Here is an 18,198-nt window from a genome sequence, read left to right on the forward strand (position 1 = left end):
TATTTGTTTTTGCAAACGAAATGTCACCTTTTCAGCAGCAGATTGTCTCCCCAAATCATACGAGATTCTTTATTTTATGTGACAATTTGAGTCAGTTGCAGGTTGAACAATGTTCTTTCAAAATTTTGTTGAAGATGCCTCAGGTAATCAGTGCTGAAGAGTAATTCCTTAGAGATGATGAGGTCTTCTAGATGTGTTTTTAAAAATTATTCATTTATTTTTAATTTATGGAATGAAAATAGCATTTCCATAACAGCAAAATGAAAAAAAAAATTGCACGTGAAATCTCAAAACTATTATGTACAGGCCGGCCTAGTTACCATCACACCCCGGGAGGAGCCGCCGCTCCCGCAGCAGGCCCCAGTCACCATCACCGCAACAATGAGCAGCAAGGCCGAGACCCAGCAGCCGCCCGCCGCCCGCCCCCCCCCCCCCCCCCCCCCCCGTCCTCAACACCGCCGATACCAAGCCCGGCATCACTGGCAGCGCCGGAGCGAGCGGCGGTCCGTAGGCCTGACATCGGCGGCACCCGCCGGCGGGGACGAGAAGGTCATCGCAATGAAGGTTTTGGGAACAGTAAAATGGTTCAATGTAAGAAACAGCTATGGTTTCATCAAAAGGAATGACACCAAGGAAGATGTATTTGTACACCAGACTGCCATAAAGAAGAATAACCCCAGGAATTACCTTCGCAGTGTAAGAGATGGAGAGACTGTGGAGTTCGATGTTGTTGAAGGAGAAAAGGTTGCGGGGCCAGCTGTTACCGGCCCTGGTGGTGTTCCAGTTCAAGGCAGAAAATTTGCAGCCGACCGTAACCATTACAGACGTTATCCACATCGTAGGGGTCCTCCACGAAACTACCAGCAGAATTACCAGAATAGTGAGAGTGGGGAAAAGAACAAGGGACCAGGGAGTGCTCCAGAAGGCCAGCCCCAGAAACAGCGTCCCTAAAGCAGGAGGCGGTTCCCACCTTACTACATGCGGAGACCCTATGGGCGTCGACCACAGTATTCCAACCCTCCTGTGCAGGGAGAAGTAATGGAGGGTGCTGACAACCAGGGTGCAGGAGAACAAGGTAGACCAGTGAGACAGAATATGTATCGGGATTATAGACCATGATTCTGCAGGGGCCTTCCTCGTCAAAGACAGCCTAGAGAGGAAGGTAACGAAGAAGAGAAATAGAACCAAGGAGTGGAGACCCAAGGGCCAGCAGCCACCTCAACGTCGGTACTGCCGTAACTTCAATTACTGATGCAGACGCCCAGAGAACCCTAAACCACAAGATGGCAAAGAGACAAAAGCAGCCGAACCACCAGCTGAGATTACATCCGCTCCGAGGCTGAGCAGGGCGGGGCTGAGTAAATGCCTTTTTACCATCTCTACCATCATCCAGCTTAGTCATCATAGAAGAAGAAAGAATATGAAATTCCAGCAATAATAAGAAATGAACAAAAGATTTGGAACAGAAGACCTAAGTGCTTGCTTTTTGCTGTTGACCAGATAACTAGAACTCTCTGCATTATCTATGCAGCATGGGGTTTTTATTATTTTTACCTAAAGAAGCCTCTTTTTGGGAATGGCAAACATGGTTTTTAAAAAGCCTGGTTTTCTCAATACACCTTTAAAGGTTTTTAAATTGTTTCATATCTGGTCAAGTAGAGATTTTTAAGAACCTCATTTTTAATTTGTATAAAAAGTACACCTGATTTTTTCAAAAATCCACAAACTGCAAGCACCTGTTAATAAAGGTCTTTAAATAAAAAGAAACTATTATGTACAATTTGCTATTCCTTTTAAATATATAATACTTTTATCATGTAATTTTTTTCTCGAAAAAAAAAATAGGTGTGTATTTTTATGGCTGATATTGTACTTACTGCATCAGAGACTGAATCATTGAATAACTGCTTAAATGGGAGGTGTCGGAAGACTTTGACGTGATAATCCAATGATAAAAAATCAAGTGCAAAAAGAGGTGGAAGAAGACATTAGTGTCAAGACTAAATATGCGGTTGGTTGGAGTACTCATAGAACTTACCCACCAGCACATTGATCTTGGACCCATATTATAAATGTACAATGATCTGAGATCATAATTGAACAGGAAGAAAAGAATAGGCTGTATTGCTTTGAGAAGAATGTAGTTATTTTTAATGTTTCCAAGGTCCCTCCTAAAATATGGCTCAATCTTTTTAATACCAATGTTCTGATGATTTCATGTGGTTGCAAATCAAATGGTCTTTGAAAATGTGAAGTTCAGAACAAATGACAATGAAGAAGCCCATGGTAGGCATGAGCTGTCTGAAATATATTATAAATGAGGAATTATATAAGAGAAGTGAAAAAAATGTATTCAGAGAAATGTATAAACAAAAAATAAAAATAGTCTTACCACAGAGGAAGAGTGAAGGATAAACAATGGACAGCTTTCATGCTCTTTTAGTATCAATCAATTAATAAGAGTTTGCTAAATATCTGTCATGTGCCAGGTATAGTGCTTCATGCTAGGGATATAACTACAGAGGTTGAAACAATACCTACCCACAAGGAGGCTATATTCTATTGGGAGAGACAATAATTATATATAAAATACTTGTGGTATCACTGTGTTTGTACTTTATTCACGAAGAGGACCATGACATCAGGGAAATCATGACATGACTTGTAGTTGACTTTGGTTTGAGTGAGGGAGAGCTGTGCAATGTCACCAGCTTCACTTTCTCCTCCAGAGCCATCTGGGTCCATGTATAAAGTGAATAAATGCAAATATATACAAAGAAGTTAAGTGGAAGGTAATTTTTTGTTTTATTTTTGTAGAGAGGGCACAAGCATTTATTAATGTCTACTATGTGTCAAGCATTATATAAGTTATTTACAAATATCATAATCTTAAATATTACATACACTTGAATTGTATATTCATACGTACATATATACATGTATATTATAATACACCAATGAATTAGTAGCCTTCTTTTTATTCTTATAATAGTACAGGAGACAATAAGGTTTATCCTCATCTCTCATTCTCTGTATAAACTAACCCACCTCTTTTTTTAATCTTACATACCAAGAAAAATTCCATTTTTCACATAGAAATTATCATTACCAGTATGTCATAACCTACTGATATTCACTAGGTATTTTTCTATTGCTTTTTGTTATTTGTCATTTTAATTCTTCTGAAATCATTGTGTTCTCTAACTTAAGATCATGTTGTAACACCAAGAAAATGATAGTGATAATGAGATGTCCATTTGCAGAAACGTGTATTTTGTAGTTGCTGAAAGCAATACATAAATTTCCCAAATGATATAGTTAGGTGGCTCAGTGAGTGGAAAGAATGCGGAAATTGAAGTCAGGAAGACCTGAGTTCAAATCTTATCTCAGAAATTTGCCAGCTGCATGACTCTGAGTCAGTCACAATCTCTCCCAGAATCAGTTTCCTCATCTGTAAAATGTGGATAATAAAAGCATCTGTACCAAAGAGGTTTTTGTGAAGATAAAATTAAATAATATTTATAAAGTTCTTCATGAACCATAAAGCACAGTATAAGTTCTTCTTCTCTTTTTCCTCCTCTTTCTTCTTCTTCTTCTTCTTCTTCTTCTTCTTCTTCTTCTTCTTCTTCTTCTTCTTCTTCTTCTTCTTCTTCTTGTTCTTCTTCTTTCTTCTTCTCCACCTCCTCCTTCTTTTTCTTCTTCCTTCTTGTTCTTGTTCTTCTCCTCCTCCTCCTTCTTGTTCTTGTTCTTCTTTTTGTTCTTCTTCTCCTCCTCCTCCTCCTCTTTCTTATTGTGATTATGATTATTATTTTCATTATATGTGATCTAGCTCAATCTCATCCATTTATTCATCACCCATCTATGTTGCCTCTGTAGTTTTCTTTTCTTTTTTTGCTGCATTGAGGACATTAATTCATTGAGAACATTGAGAGTCAGTTATTCAATGGGCTTCCTGTCCTCCTTCATGTAATTTTCTGAGCAAAATTACTTATCCACTTAGTTGTAAAAAGACCTCTCTCATTTACCCCAGATTTAATTAGGGTGGGTTTGTATTACTTCAGTACTAAACACAATTAGTAGGTAGTCATCTTCAAATAGGAGTAATTTTTAGGATCTTTATTTGTTTGTATTTTACATGGAGATAAGAAATAAATAAACAAATAAAACAAACAAATAGATGGATGGATGGCTGAGTAAATAAATAAATCAGAAATCGCATAGTATTTCAAGTTTGCAAAACACTTTGCACACATTTCATTTTATTCTCATAACAACCTTGGAGCAGGGAGGTTAAGTGCTGTGCCCACATTTTTTTTTACAGATGAATTAACTAAAGTAAACAGAAGTCAAATGAGTTACACAAGATCACACAGCTAGTAAGTGTCTGAAGCCAAATTTGAAATCAGGTCTTTCTGACTCTAGGTCTAGTGTTCTATCATTTGTGCTCCCTAGTTGCTTCCATACTCACAAATATCTCAGAAGAATACGTCTACCCACTTTGTGTCACAATTGATGCCAATACCATTCAATTTCCCGAACAATAGCAAAATCAAAAAGTTTTATAAAATTCACAAATAACTCAATACAGAACTCTGGAAGATTTCTATAAAGCCATTATTAATTTTATTCACATGTGTTTAAAAGTGCAAATTAAAAAAAATACATTTGCATCTTATTTGAAGAAACAAGTATCTGATTTAAAAATATTTGGGGAATGGCCCAATTTCCTGTTCATCTCTTTGCTCCTGTGGCTTCCTACTTTAATTAATGCCTTTCCTTCTTATTACCTTGTCACTACAATAGATCTCATTATCCCAGTCTCCGCAGAAAAAAAAAAAAAACCAACATACAGCAAATGTTCCCTACCATTAAACAACAAAAGTTCCAGGCAGCGTTGATCCCCCAAATGGCATACATTAATTTTGTTAGTATTCTATGGAGCCATTTTGACATCACAATCTCTTTAATCTCAGTGTCCCCTGTAAAATAGCTTCAGGAGGACACTGTCCATCTCATTATGTGCATTCTTTGGCCAAGTCACATATTTTAGCCTCGACATGTTAGGGATTTTGGCTAGGCCTTCTATTTGGTAGCATTAAAATACAAAGAAAAAATATTTTGCACTTTTAAACCATGAAGGGAAAGAAGGGATCCAATCTTTATTAAACTTTATTACATCCTTTTAAAAAATCTTATCATGTATTAGTAGTAATATTTGTGACACTGGAGTACACTTACAGTATATGCCTCTCTAGTTATCAGAAGCTTCATTTTAGCTTTTAATCAACTGCAAAAGCCATTCATGGCTTTGGATAGTCCCACTGCAATGAACATTATCCATAAGCATTTCTTTCTTTTTTCTTTTGCATAAAGGAGCAGGGTCACATAGCTGACTGAACAGAGCTCTAAAAGGACTTAACTGGTTTTAAGAGGGCATAAAAATTTAAAAATAGCTTCTTCAAAAGGCCTATTGAATGATCTGTCAGTCCCCCCATGTTCAGAGGAAAAAATATAGATTCTATTCTCATTCATTCCACAACAAACTGCATTGTGTTCCTACTATATGCTGTGCACTGGGGATTACAAAAACAAATGCAACAATTCCTTCCTTCAACGTATATGCCTTGTATAGGAATATAAAAACATAGTGAATATCCCCCAGACTTAACACCTGCATTGTTGTTGCTTGTCCTTTATTCTTAAAGAGGATCAAAGACATCAGGAAGGTGATGTCTTGACTTGTAAGTGAACTTGATTTTTAGTTACTGCATAGTTAGTTGGTCTTTTTCTATCGTTTAGTAAGCATATATTGATTGCCTACTATATGCCCAACACCGTGCTGTGAACGTAGCATAATGTATAAAGAAAAGCCATCCCTGTACCCATGGAGCCTGTATTCTAAAGAGATTTGTTGTTGAACTGAGTTTTAATGTGGTTAAAGCAGTGTGTTTCCAGGATGGATATAACATGCTAGTAGTTTGTATCAGCATGAATTAAAGGATGATCATCCACTGTCATTTAGCAGAAGACAAAGCCTTGCCAACTTGAGAATAGATATGATTAAGTACTTTCTTGAATTGCTTGTCCTTTAGAAGTCAAGCAGTGATCTGGATGATTGACTGGCTCATTCAATCATTTATTAAGGGTCTACTGCATGTCAGGTATTGTGCTAGATTCTGGTGATACAAAGAAAAAACAAATTTCTGCCTTCAATGAGCTTATATTCCATTGGGGGAAACAAAATACACACATAAAAGTATGTATGCCCTAGGTATAAAGAAATTGTGGCAAGGGTAATAACAACTGAGAAGATCAGGAAAAACCTTCATGTAGACCATGGGATTTGAGCTGACCGAGCCTTGAAAGAAGCCAGGTATATGAACTAGTAGATTGGAGAAGTGTATCCCAGGCACAGAGGTCAACTTGTGTCAGATGGAGAATCAGAAAACGGAATATCAGGCAAAAGGAACAGCAAACATCTGCATTTATCTGAAGTGTGGAGTGTATGATAGGGCTTAGTCAATCAATCAACATTTATTAACTGCCTACTACATGCCAGGTACTGGGCTAAACACCAGGAAACAAAGAAAACAAAGAAAACTGGGGAAACAAAAAAAACATTCTAGGAATGGAAAAGACAACATATAAGCAATTTTCAAACAAGCTATAGACTGAATCAATTTGAAATGATTGACATAGGGAAGGCACTAGAACTAAAGCAGGTAAGAAAAGGGTTTCTGTATAAGATGGAATATTAACTGGGACCTGAAGGAAGGCAGGGGAATCAGGAGGGGGATATGAGGAAAGAGAGCATTCCAGGAATAGGGGATTACCAGGAAAAAAAATGCCTAGAATCAGTAGGGCATAATGAACAGGAAGGAAGGAAGGATTTATACAGCATGTACTATGTGCCAGACACTATACTCAGTACTCATTTGATCCTTATTACAACCTTGAGAGGCAAGTGCTATTATTATCCCCATTTTACAGTTGAAGAAATTGAGACAAAGGTTAAGTGACTTGTCAAGGGTCACACAGATAATAAGTGTCTGAAGCTGGATTTGAACTCAGGTGTTTCAGACTCCAGGTCCAACGCTCTATCTACTGTACCACCTGGCAATGAATTCAGGAAACACAGAATGGTCCAAGATTGTGGAGGGTTTTAAATACCAAATTAATTTGCATTTGATCCTAGAGGCAGTATGGAGCCACTAGAAATTTTTGAGTATGGAGTGACATGGTCAGAACTAGGCTTGGGAATATCAGTTTAGCCATTACAGGAGTTTGAAGGAGAGAGACTTTGAGCATAGAGACCAAATAGATACAGTTTACGAGACTGAGGCCCAGAGAGATTAAGTGACTTTCCCAAGGTGACACAGGTAGTAAGCCCCAAATACTCTGGCAGTATCTGTGTGTGTGTGTGTGTGTGTGTGTGGGTGTGTGGGTGTGTGTGTGTGGGTGTGCGCGCGTGTGTGTGCATGCATGTATTTTTTCTACTAGCTTTCACGCTCATTGAGAGCAAAGGTTATATCTTAGATATGGTAACCACTCAATGAAAATTTGTTGAATTGTTTTTTTTTCTCTCTCTGGATGTCTAGCACAGGACCTTGCATTTAGTAGATACTCAATTATTACTTGTTGAATAAATGAATGGATGGAATTCACTCCGTATATTTACAAAGGAAATGTCTTTTTTCCTTCCATTCCTAGTCTCTGCTTTCATCTAAACATGACCATATTGAATCAGTTCAATTAGATAATCTATAGTGAATCAGACTAACAAAAGTGTTTAGTCTAAAAGACGTTATCTGCTCATAAAAAGCAAAGCAAAGGACAGTAAAAGCAAATTAAAGATAACATCAGCTTTCACAGTTATCTTAGTCCTTTGCTAGTTTGTGAGTGATCTTGGCTTCATCCTGCCCATTACTTTCCAACAAATGGTACCTTCTGGTAGGAATGGATACTTTCTTCCATTGACTGATGCCCATCGTTCTTTCCAATCTTATTGACCATTTGCCCCTTTACCTTTCTACCCCCTGCATAGCCCTCTCTTCTCTGCCTAAGCGTAAACCATCTATTCAGTCCTTTTTGCGAATCTTCTATAGAGATTCCACCCAATGCCTGAAAACTTTCTTTGGAGGTGTTTGTATAAGTTATTCTAATAACTTAAGTTTGTCTAGCATTTTAAAGTTTCAAGGTAGCATTTATTCTATGCATTTTAATCTCTCTAGAACCCTGTTTACTTATCTATACAAATCAAAGGTTTCAATCAGATTGCGAATGAATGAATGAACTAATAAATGAATGATGAGAAAGCATTTATTAAATATTTACTGCACTAAGTGCTAAGAACACATATAACAAAAGCAAAACATCCCTGCCCTCAAGGTGTTTACATTCCATTAGAGGGAGGCAACACAAATATGAGGAATGATGGCCTGAAAAGGCTATTTTGGAGGGAAGTAGAGCACCTTAGAGCCAGTGAGGCTTCAGAAAGGGTGGAGGAACAGTCAATATGGTATTTGCTGCCCAACAACTCCGGGAGAAATGCCAAGAGAAGAATAGAGGTCTATACACAATATTTGTAGATCTGACCAAGAACTTTGATACAGTAAGTCATGAGGGCTTATGGAATATTATGTCAAAATTTGGTTGCCCAGAGAAGTTTATCAGTATTATATGTCAATTACATGATGTCATGCTTGCTCAAGTTCTGGGAAATGAATGATCTCTAGTGCTTTCCCACTCATGAGAGGTGTGAAACAAGGCCCTGTACTAGCTCCCATGCTTTTCAATATGATGTTTTCAGTCATGTCAGTCTTCAATGTGGACAAACATGGCATCAATGTCAGCTACCACACCGATGGTAAATTTTTCAACTTGAAAAGGCTACAAGCCAAGACCAAAGTAGAGGGAGTGTTGGTGTATGATTTTTTGTTTGCAGATGATTGTGCACTCAATGCAGTCTCTGAAGCTGAGATGCAACAAAGTATAGATAATTTTTCTGCTGCTTGTGCTAATTTTGGCCTAACAATTCAATCAAGAAAACACAGAGACTCCATCAGCCAGCATCATACCTCCCTTACTTGGAATCATTGGTTATAGCAAATGGAGAAGTTTTGAATACTGTGGATAAGTTTGTTTACCTTGGCAGCATACTTTCTAATACTTTATTCTATTATTTATTCTATTATTTGCTTTCTAGGGATATAGACATTTAAAATGAGGTTGAGGTGGATACATGCATTACCAGAGCTAGCTCAATGTTTGGGAGGCTCCCAAGGAAAGGGTGGGACAGAAGAAGTATTAGGCTGACTACCAACTAGAATTCCACAGAGCCATTATGGTGACCTCATTGTTGTATGCCTGTGAAACCTGGACAGTCTACCAGCACCATGCCAGGAAACTGAATTACTTCCATTTGAATTGTCTTAGGAAAATTCTGAAGGTCACCTGGCAGGATAAGGTACCAAACACTGAGGTCCTTTCTCAAACTAAACTGCCAAGCATTTAAACTCTACTGCAGAGAGTGCAACTCTGATGCACTGACCATGTTCTTCAACTTCTTTTTTTCTTTACATTTGCCTGGAAATCTCCTTCCTTGCATCCATGCTCTTAAACTTCTCTGCTGCCAGAGGTTCTGAGTCCACCCCTGCTTCAGGAAAGGTAGACTTTTTAGGCACCCAAACTCCCATGCTTCATGTATTTAAAGTTCTTATCACCCTCCACCCACTGGAGTTTTCCTTAGTGTAATCTTCCACCTCCAAAGTAAGACCTCTTCCTATTCTCTCCTTCATAATCTGTCCCTCCTTCTCCTCAACCATTTCTTTATAGACATGCATGTACCCATATTGTAATGCAGCTCCACAAAAGAAGTAGTCAACTGTAGGCAAGGTGTCTCCAGGTTCTGTCTATAATGTTCTCTGCACATTTCTTCACTGAAGCCTTTCTCATATTTACATCTTCAGCCAACTCTCCTTCCATTGATTTAAAAAGAAGTCTCTTATTCACCTTTCTGTTGTCAATTTATTGCTGTTCCTATCAACATTTATTTACTTGTTCTGCCTTTCTGCTGTTTGAAGTGTTTGAGATGCAAATTATCTCTTCTATTCTAGTTTTCTTTCCAAATAAGTTTCAAACTCTTTTTTATAGAATGTCCATGTTTTATCCTCAGATTTGCCAGATACATCACCCTGGGCTGTATCCTGAGCTCCGGTGCTCTTTGGAACACATTATTCCATTGCCTCCTTCTTTTTCTAGTGAGTGCGGAGTAGTCTTGAATTATTTGAATGTCCTTTCTTTTGAGTTTGAAGATCTTTCTCCCGATCGTTTATAGAACTTGTTGTTTCTGAATTGAATTGTTGAATTTTACCACTCTGCCTTGGAGTTTGCAGCCCCCCTCCCGCCCAAAGTCAACTGTGAATTCTTTTGATTAGAATTTCATTTTCTACATTCGGAAATTCTTAGTTTGTCTCTAAACATCCTGCCTTTGAGATTTGTGTGTTTGTTTGCGTAATGAGCATATTTTCTTTTCTTGTTCTTTGCTTTTCTTCTTCTAGATTGTCCTTCACTTCTGCATATTTGCATTCCCAGTCTCTTATTCGCTCTGTTGTTTCTTTGTTGAGGCTTACCATTGCAAATTCAAGCTGTTTTTCTTTCTATTTTGTTCATGATGATGATGATGATGATGATGATGATGATGATGATGATGACGATGATGATGATTTGCTGTTTAGAACATAAATTATGATCTCATAATTTAAATTTTTCTTTTAAATCACTCAGAAATAACATATAGTGGTTCCATGTTCTTTTCATCTTCCACAGGGTCCTCTGTCTCATGAAATGTTGTATTATTCTCCTTCAGGTTTTGGTATTTATTCATAGATGCCTTAACTAATTTGCTGGATCTAGAGGCTACATTTCTTTCTGTTCCTGTTTTCTGTTTTTCCTTTTGATTTATCTGTTCAAGGTCTTTGAAATTTATTCTTCCTGGAATCTATGGCACTTTCAGTCTCTCTCCTCCCCGTCCCCACTTATTTTCCTTATTGCTCATTTCTGACTCCTCACCCCGCCTCCCGTGGTTTCCTTGTAGCCTGGATTGCAAAGCCTTCTCCCACAATGGACAATTTATAATTCACCAGCCTAACTCTTCGCCTCAACTGTCTTTTGGATGGCCAGAATTGGTCCCCAGCTGTATGCTGCATGCTTGCCTTAGGTTTGGTGGATTGGATTGCTGCATAGCTCACCATATTCACTGTGTCCTATTTTGATGACCTGTCCCACAACCTCGGTTGCTTAGTTCTTTGGCTCAGGACTGACAATTCAGAGCCATCCAGTGAAATAGCTTATAGCCTGCTTTCCTCAGCATGACAAGTTCAGAGGTTTGTAGCATTGATACTTCTAGGTTGAAATACCCAGCATCCTTTCGCTCCTGAAGGGTTGTAGTCGATCTGGTTGTTGAGGCCTGAGAAAACTACCATAGCTAGGATCAGGCAGTCTCTTTGGTACTGGAGAGAAGTAGGAGGATTAAGGGGGTAGGAGTCAATTTTGGTATAAGCCTGTGTCTTGTCTTGGGCTTCCTAGCATGGCCTTGATGCCAGTAGTATGGGATGTAGGGGAAGGGTGTAGAGTGAGCCCAGAGTCAGTGAGCATTGGTTACTAAATTTTGGGGCTTTTTTTACATTATTTGGGACCTAGACTTAGTGTCCCAAACCATGGATACAGATGAAGTTGATTTATCTTTGGCACATAATTTCTGTTTGGAGAGGTTTGAGAACTCATGAAGATCAGAAAAAAAATGACTCTGTACTCACACAGCACCCCATTCCTATCTCTCATTCCCTGTCTCTGCCATCTTGTACTCACATGACCCGGAACTATTCTCTATGCCTTTATACCAGCTGTCCCCTATACCTGGGTAGGGGGAGTGGGGGAGGATCTCCAGTTGTTCTGCTCTTTATCTGGGCACTGGACCCAGATACTTCTGGAGGAGAGAGTGAGACTGGTGACTTGGCACAGCCCTGCCATCACCTTCCTGATATAATGATTCTCTTCCAGAATGAAGGACAAATGACAACCTGTGAGTAATAGTAGCTGTCCTACTGGGAACTCAACTGGTCAGTTCCAGTTGGATAATGTTGCTCCTTCCTTCCTTCCTTCCTTCCTTCCTTCCTTCCTTCCTTCCTTCCTTCCTTCCTTCCTTTGTTCCTTCTTTCCTTCTCTTCCTCTTCTCTCTCTCTCTCCTCTCCCTCTCTTTCTCCTCTCTGTTTGTTCTCATAGGGAATCATACCCTTAACTGGGGGTGCTCTGCCCAACAGAATACCAGTTTTGATCACTGAAACCTAGCAAGCTATCTTGGGGTTTCTGGGCTAGATTTGTTTTTTAAGGATCTTGCCTTAAACCTAAATCACTCTGACTCTCACTAATTGGCCAACTAATAAGTCCCAGCTCAAGGCTACCTTGGTCATTATTTGGGTTCTGTCAGCTCAGATTGAATGTGAATGACAATTGTTTCTGTTTTGACCTTGAGAGTCTTCCCCTCCCCAATTGATTTTTTTGAATAGGTAAAAGAAGCCATTTGTGCCTCATTTGCCTCACTTCTAATTTAGCCTTCATCACTGAATGGGTATGGCCTTAGACAAACTGAGACCTTGAAAGACCTTAGTTTGAAAAGGTCAAGGTCTCCCACTGCAGCCCGGGCCATATCCAGTCGTCCTATCTATATCTTGCCACTGGACCCAGATGGCTCTGGAAGATGCAGTGAGGCTGGTGACTTTGCATAACACCCCTTCACTTAAATCCAATTCACTCGCAAGTCATAGCATCACCTTCCTGATGTTATGGTCCTCTTCAAGAATGAAGGACAAACAACAACCCCCATTCCTGGAATGCTCTGCACCCACACCTCAACCTTTCAGCATTTCTCTCTTTCTTCAAGACTCAATCTAGAATTCCACAATCTGAAGGAATAATTTCCCAATTCTCCAACTGTTAACACTTCTTTCAGATTCACTTCTTTTTAAAAATTTTTTTAGACATTTTATTTTTAGTTTACAACACTCAGTTCCACAGGTTTTTGAGTTCCAAATTTTCTTCCCCTCCCTCCTCCCATCCAAAACAGCATGGAAGCCGATATGTCTTCTACATATACCTTCGCACTAAACTCATTTACACAACAGTCAAGTTGTAAAGAAGAATTATGACCAATGGAATGAATCATGAGAAAGAAGAATCAAAACCAAAAAAGAAGAGAAAAAAAGAGCAAATAGTTTACCTCAATCTGCATTTAGACTCCATAATTCTTTCTCTGGATGTAGATAGATCTTTCCATTATCAGTCCTTTCAACCTTGTATTGCTGAGAAGAGCCAAGTTAGTCATCACAAAAGCAATATGTTTGTTGTTGTGTAAAATATTCTCCTGGTTCTGCTCCCCTCACTCAACATCATATCGTGTAGGTCTTTCCAGCTAATCACTTTCTTTATTTCTGTTTCTTCTCTCTGTTTCTCTCTAAGGACATTTTTACAATGTATTTATCTATACAATGTATTTATACATTATACATTTATAAATACATTTCATATACATTATATATAAAGTATATATACATACATATATAATATTTACAAAAAGGGGCAACTAGGAAGCACAGTGGATTGGCCACCGGGCTTGGAATCAGGAATTCTCAACTTCATGAATTCAAATCCAGCCTCAGATACATACTAACTATATGACCCTCGACAAGTCACTTAACCCTGGGTTCCTCATCTGTAAAATGAGCTGGAAAAGGAAATGCAAACACTTCAGTATCTCTGCCAATAAAACCATAAATGGAGTCACAGAGAGTCAGGTATGACTGCAAAACAACTTAATAAATATATGTAAACCACTTTGCAAAGTACTTTATTAACAGTTATTGGAATTAAAAATTGACAAAGATTTTGACATGCAGTTGGATGGGTAACTCATTGAATTAGTCTATCACTACACATATCTGGGAAAAGAACTGTGTGTGGATAATGAACTGTGCCCAGTTTGAATTCGGGGAAGAAAGTTGAATAGATTGAATTTGGGAATTGGAACAGTTTCCATAATCCTCACCTTTTCCTTTACACATAGAAATCCAGCTTTTTGGATTGGAAATCTATATTTACTCAATGATGTAAGTTTAAAGTCCTAAAATACATAAGGGAGACACAGGTTCAAATAGCACCTTTTACATTTAATAGTTATTTGACCCTAATAAACTAACTAAAACTCTCTGGGCCTCAATTTCCTTATATGTAAAATGGACACACATCTCACAGAGAACTTCTGAGGAAAAAATGAGATAATGTGTATGGAAAGAATATATATAGAGAATCTTGTAATCTTAAAGCACATTGTCAATCTGCACTTAGAGAGTTGGAAGGGACCCTAAAGGTCATCTACATGAAAACACTTATTTTATTGAGGAAGAAAACAAGACTCAGTGAGGCTGATGTGCCTCATCCAAAGTCAAACTGGGTGTAAATGAGAGTCTGTACATGAGCCGAGTCCATATATGAACATGATCCTTGCCTCCAAATTTCAAATTATTAAATCGGGTAGATAGATAGATAGATAGACCTATCTATCTATCTATCTATCTACCTATCTATGTATCTGTGGGTATATGTGTGTATGTATATGTATATATATGAGTATTTTTGCATATATCTATATGTGTGTATTATAAGCATTGCAATGTCCAAATAATCAAAATTGTGTCCCCAGGTCAGTGAAATGACATATAGTGGGCATTGCTGAATGCAGTGAATGACCAATGGTGATTTGTGTGTAACAAGTGAGATAAAAGTTATTATCAAGTAAACATATGATAGGATGAGTTAGCAGGGCACATACATACATACATACATACATACATACACATATACATACACATACACATACACATATGCACATACATATATACATACATATATATGTATATGTGTATACATATGTGTATGCATATGTATATTTATGTGTATGTGTATATGTATATGTTAGTAGGGGGGAGAAAGAGGAAAAGCCAAAATATTTCATTTCACTGGTACCCATACAACATGAAAATTCTTAGAGGAAGATCTCCAGGAAATTGAGTAGAATATCTAGGGAGGATGTAAAGACAAATATTCCCAAGAATCAGACAAGATGAGAGAGAAGAGCACCTCTATAAATAGCATCACACCTCTTCAAGTATTGCAAAATGGTTTATTTTCTTCAACTAGACTGTCATTTTCTTGAAGTTCAGGACTAGCTTCCAACTTCTTTGCATCCTCCATGGTGCTTAGCACAGGGCCTGACCCATAGGAGACATTCAGTAAATAGCTGTTGATTGATTGACAGTCTCCCTTAGTGCAGTTCTGTGTGAATCATTGTGTTCATTTCTCCTTTCATCATGTTTCCCAAGTAGTTAGTGGTCCAGATAACAATATCTTCTAATGAAAATTGATTGAAATAAATGCATCCTATAATGCAATAGATTATGTTTTAAAGAACACAGCCAAAAGGCATATTTTCTTAAGTTTGATTGGCAGGTCTTTAGCAATTTTCTTTCTTTAACTCCAGTGTTTGAAATGTTGTGAAGTTTATAGAACATTCAAACTTTTAGCACAGAACTGCTGAGATTATTGACTTAACTTGTGGACTAGAAGTCATGACCTGAAAATGTTGGTTAATACGCAAACACAAAAAAAGCACTATTTCCTCTCTGCCCAATATCTCCAGGCCATTGGTTTTTGGTATCATGAGTGGAGCACTCACTCAGGGCCCAGAGTTCTGAAAGTGTAGCCAGCTCCTGAATGTATAAATGACTGGCTGGGTGCCTTTCCCAATAGTGAAGTCTGTACTTGCACTTGGTCGGCTTCACTGTCATCAGCAGATGTCACTAAAACCATTAGTAACTAATGGCTTGTTTAAAGGGACTTAATAGCTAATTTGTCTAGTCGGGAACAGCATCAACACAAACCTTTGAAAGCAGTGTTCTCTTAAGTCATTAGAAAATTGAGTCTGTTGTCCTTTAATTTTTAAACGGGGGAATGTATTTCAAATCAATTAAAGCACAGAGACAAATGATCTGGCAAAGTTTTGACAGCAAAATGGTCTTTGAATAGTCGATGAAAAAAGAGAACTGGTGCACTGCAGCCCATGGACCAATGAATCAGGTAAAGGAACCAGCAAGGAGATTTATGTGATCTTAATATGAATAAGTTGGCTCCCCAAGGGCCATTAAATAAGACGTGTTTGTCTTCTCCCGAAGGCTCCCAGTGGTTTTTAATAATGAAAGCTTATATTTAAAGGCTTCTATCTTTTCTGTACCGCCTTGAAGGGCAAGGAAATATTCCTAACTCAAATATATTCAATTGTGTTGTTACTGATGAATTTGTACCTTTTACACCTTTCTCCAAAATCCATGTTACCTGCCAACTCATTCTGTAATTAAGATGCGACCATTATTGCTAATAGTAAAATGAGTTGAAAGTACTTCTCTCATGGAAGTTAATATTTAGTTTCAGGGATCCATGTTCAGTTTTAGGAAAAAGCCCTAGATTTAGAAACAGGATTTGCGTTCGAAACTCAGCTCTACCAATGATGCTAAATAATCCATTTATAATAGAATGTGGGAACCTTGGTAGGAGGCTGATTTATTTCCCCTTTTGATCTCTGGCACCTAGTTCACACTAGGCCCTTAGTGAATGTTTATTGAATAAATGAATCTGACCTTTACGCATTTCACAAATTGAGGAACAAACATTTATTAAACACCTACTATGTACACCTACCATGCTTAGGTACTGGAAATAAAAGAACAAAATCCAAAAGTCTCTTTCCTAGTGGGTAGAACACTAGACTAGAATTCAGGAAAATTTGAATATGAAACTGACTTCAAACACTGGCTGAGTGACTTTCTAGAAGTCAAAATCTCTCTCTACCTTTTGGAATTTCTCAAGGTTACAGAACTAGAGGATGATAGAATCAGAATTAGAACCAAGGTTTCCTCATTCCTAGTTGAAAGGAGGAAATTAAGAAATATTTGCTGACTAAACAAGTATACGTTGGTGTGTAAGAATTCAACAAAATCTTGTGGGCATTTTCCTATAGCTAATCTATTATACAGTCAGAGAATTTTTATGCATTTTTAATTGCTGTGGTATATTGAAAATGGTAGTTCAACTTACTTCATTATGAAGAATAATACTCCATTGATGCTTGTAAAGAAAAGAAATCCACATGCAGATATAAAGCCATATAGGAAAGTTGCTTTACCCATGCATTTTATTCATATCCTTATTATAGATTTTATTTGTTATAACTTGGGTATCATGCCAAATTAGTATCTACATAGAAGAAGAATGTAAATGTTTAGTCTGCTTAGCCTACAGAAGACTAGAAGATGGTGAATGAGATGTAATAGTGTTCTTCATATATTTTATGAGAGAGATTATTGGAAGTGTTCAGCTATGCCCCAGAGGGTAGAACAAAGGGCTAGGGAAGTTTCAGAGAAAATATTTGAGTATAAAGAAACAAAATTCTTAACAGTTAGAGCTATATATTTTTTTCCAATGAGAAAAACTCTATGCTGTCTCCCTCTTACATATCCCACCCTCATTCGAAAACAAAAATCCTGTAACAAAGTAGTCAAGCAAAAGTCTCCTGCATTGTCAGCTAAAACTCTAAAATTGGAATGGACTCTATCCTGAGTGATGGGGTTGTCTTTTATTGGAGGTCTATAAGACCATTTCTACAGCTTGGGAGCTTGTCAGAAGGCATTCTTGCCAGGTAACATTGGACAAGATCTGCTTATAGGGACCTTCCAAACCTGAGATTCTGTAAGTCTTTGATTCCATGATTTTGGATGGTGATTAAGGGCAATACATATTCTAGGTGCACTTAAATGAACTCAAGTATTTCCAAAATCATTCCTTTGTTCAGAATGAATATTTATTACATATTCAGGCACACTTTGCAATTGTCTTCTATGTTGAAGTGACCATGCTAGGTACTGGGATACAGTGATATAAATGGCACAGTTCTTACTTTCCAACAGCTTAAGGAGGAAGAGTATACGATTTTGGCACATAAAAATAATACAAAGTAGAGTGTGTGGATACATACAAACTCACCCAGACAGAGTACTCTGGGAAAATTTGGGGAAAGAAGAATTATTTAACTCT

General features: G+C 37.9%; 1 pseudogene; it reads left to right on the plus strand.

Annotated features, from left to right (window-relative positions):
* The first annotated feature begins 381 nt into the window (after window positions 1–381).
* The window catches only part of LOC118846710, a 73,021-nt pseudogene continuing 55,204 nt past the window's right edge, over window positions 382–18,198 (plus strand).

Source organism: Trichosurus vulpecula, chromosome 4, assembly GCF_011100635.1.
Source record: "Trichosurus vulpecula isolate mTriVul1 chromosome 4, mTriVul1.pri, whole genome shotgun sequence".
Lineage (NCBI taxonomy): Eukaryota > Metazoa > Chordata > Mammalia > Diprotodontia > Phalangeridae > Trichosurus > Trichosurus vulpecula.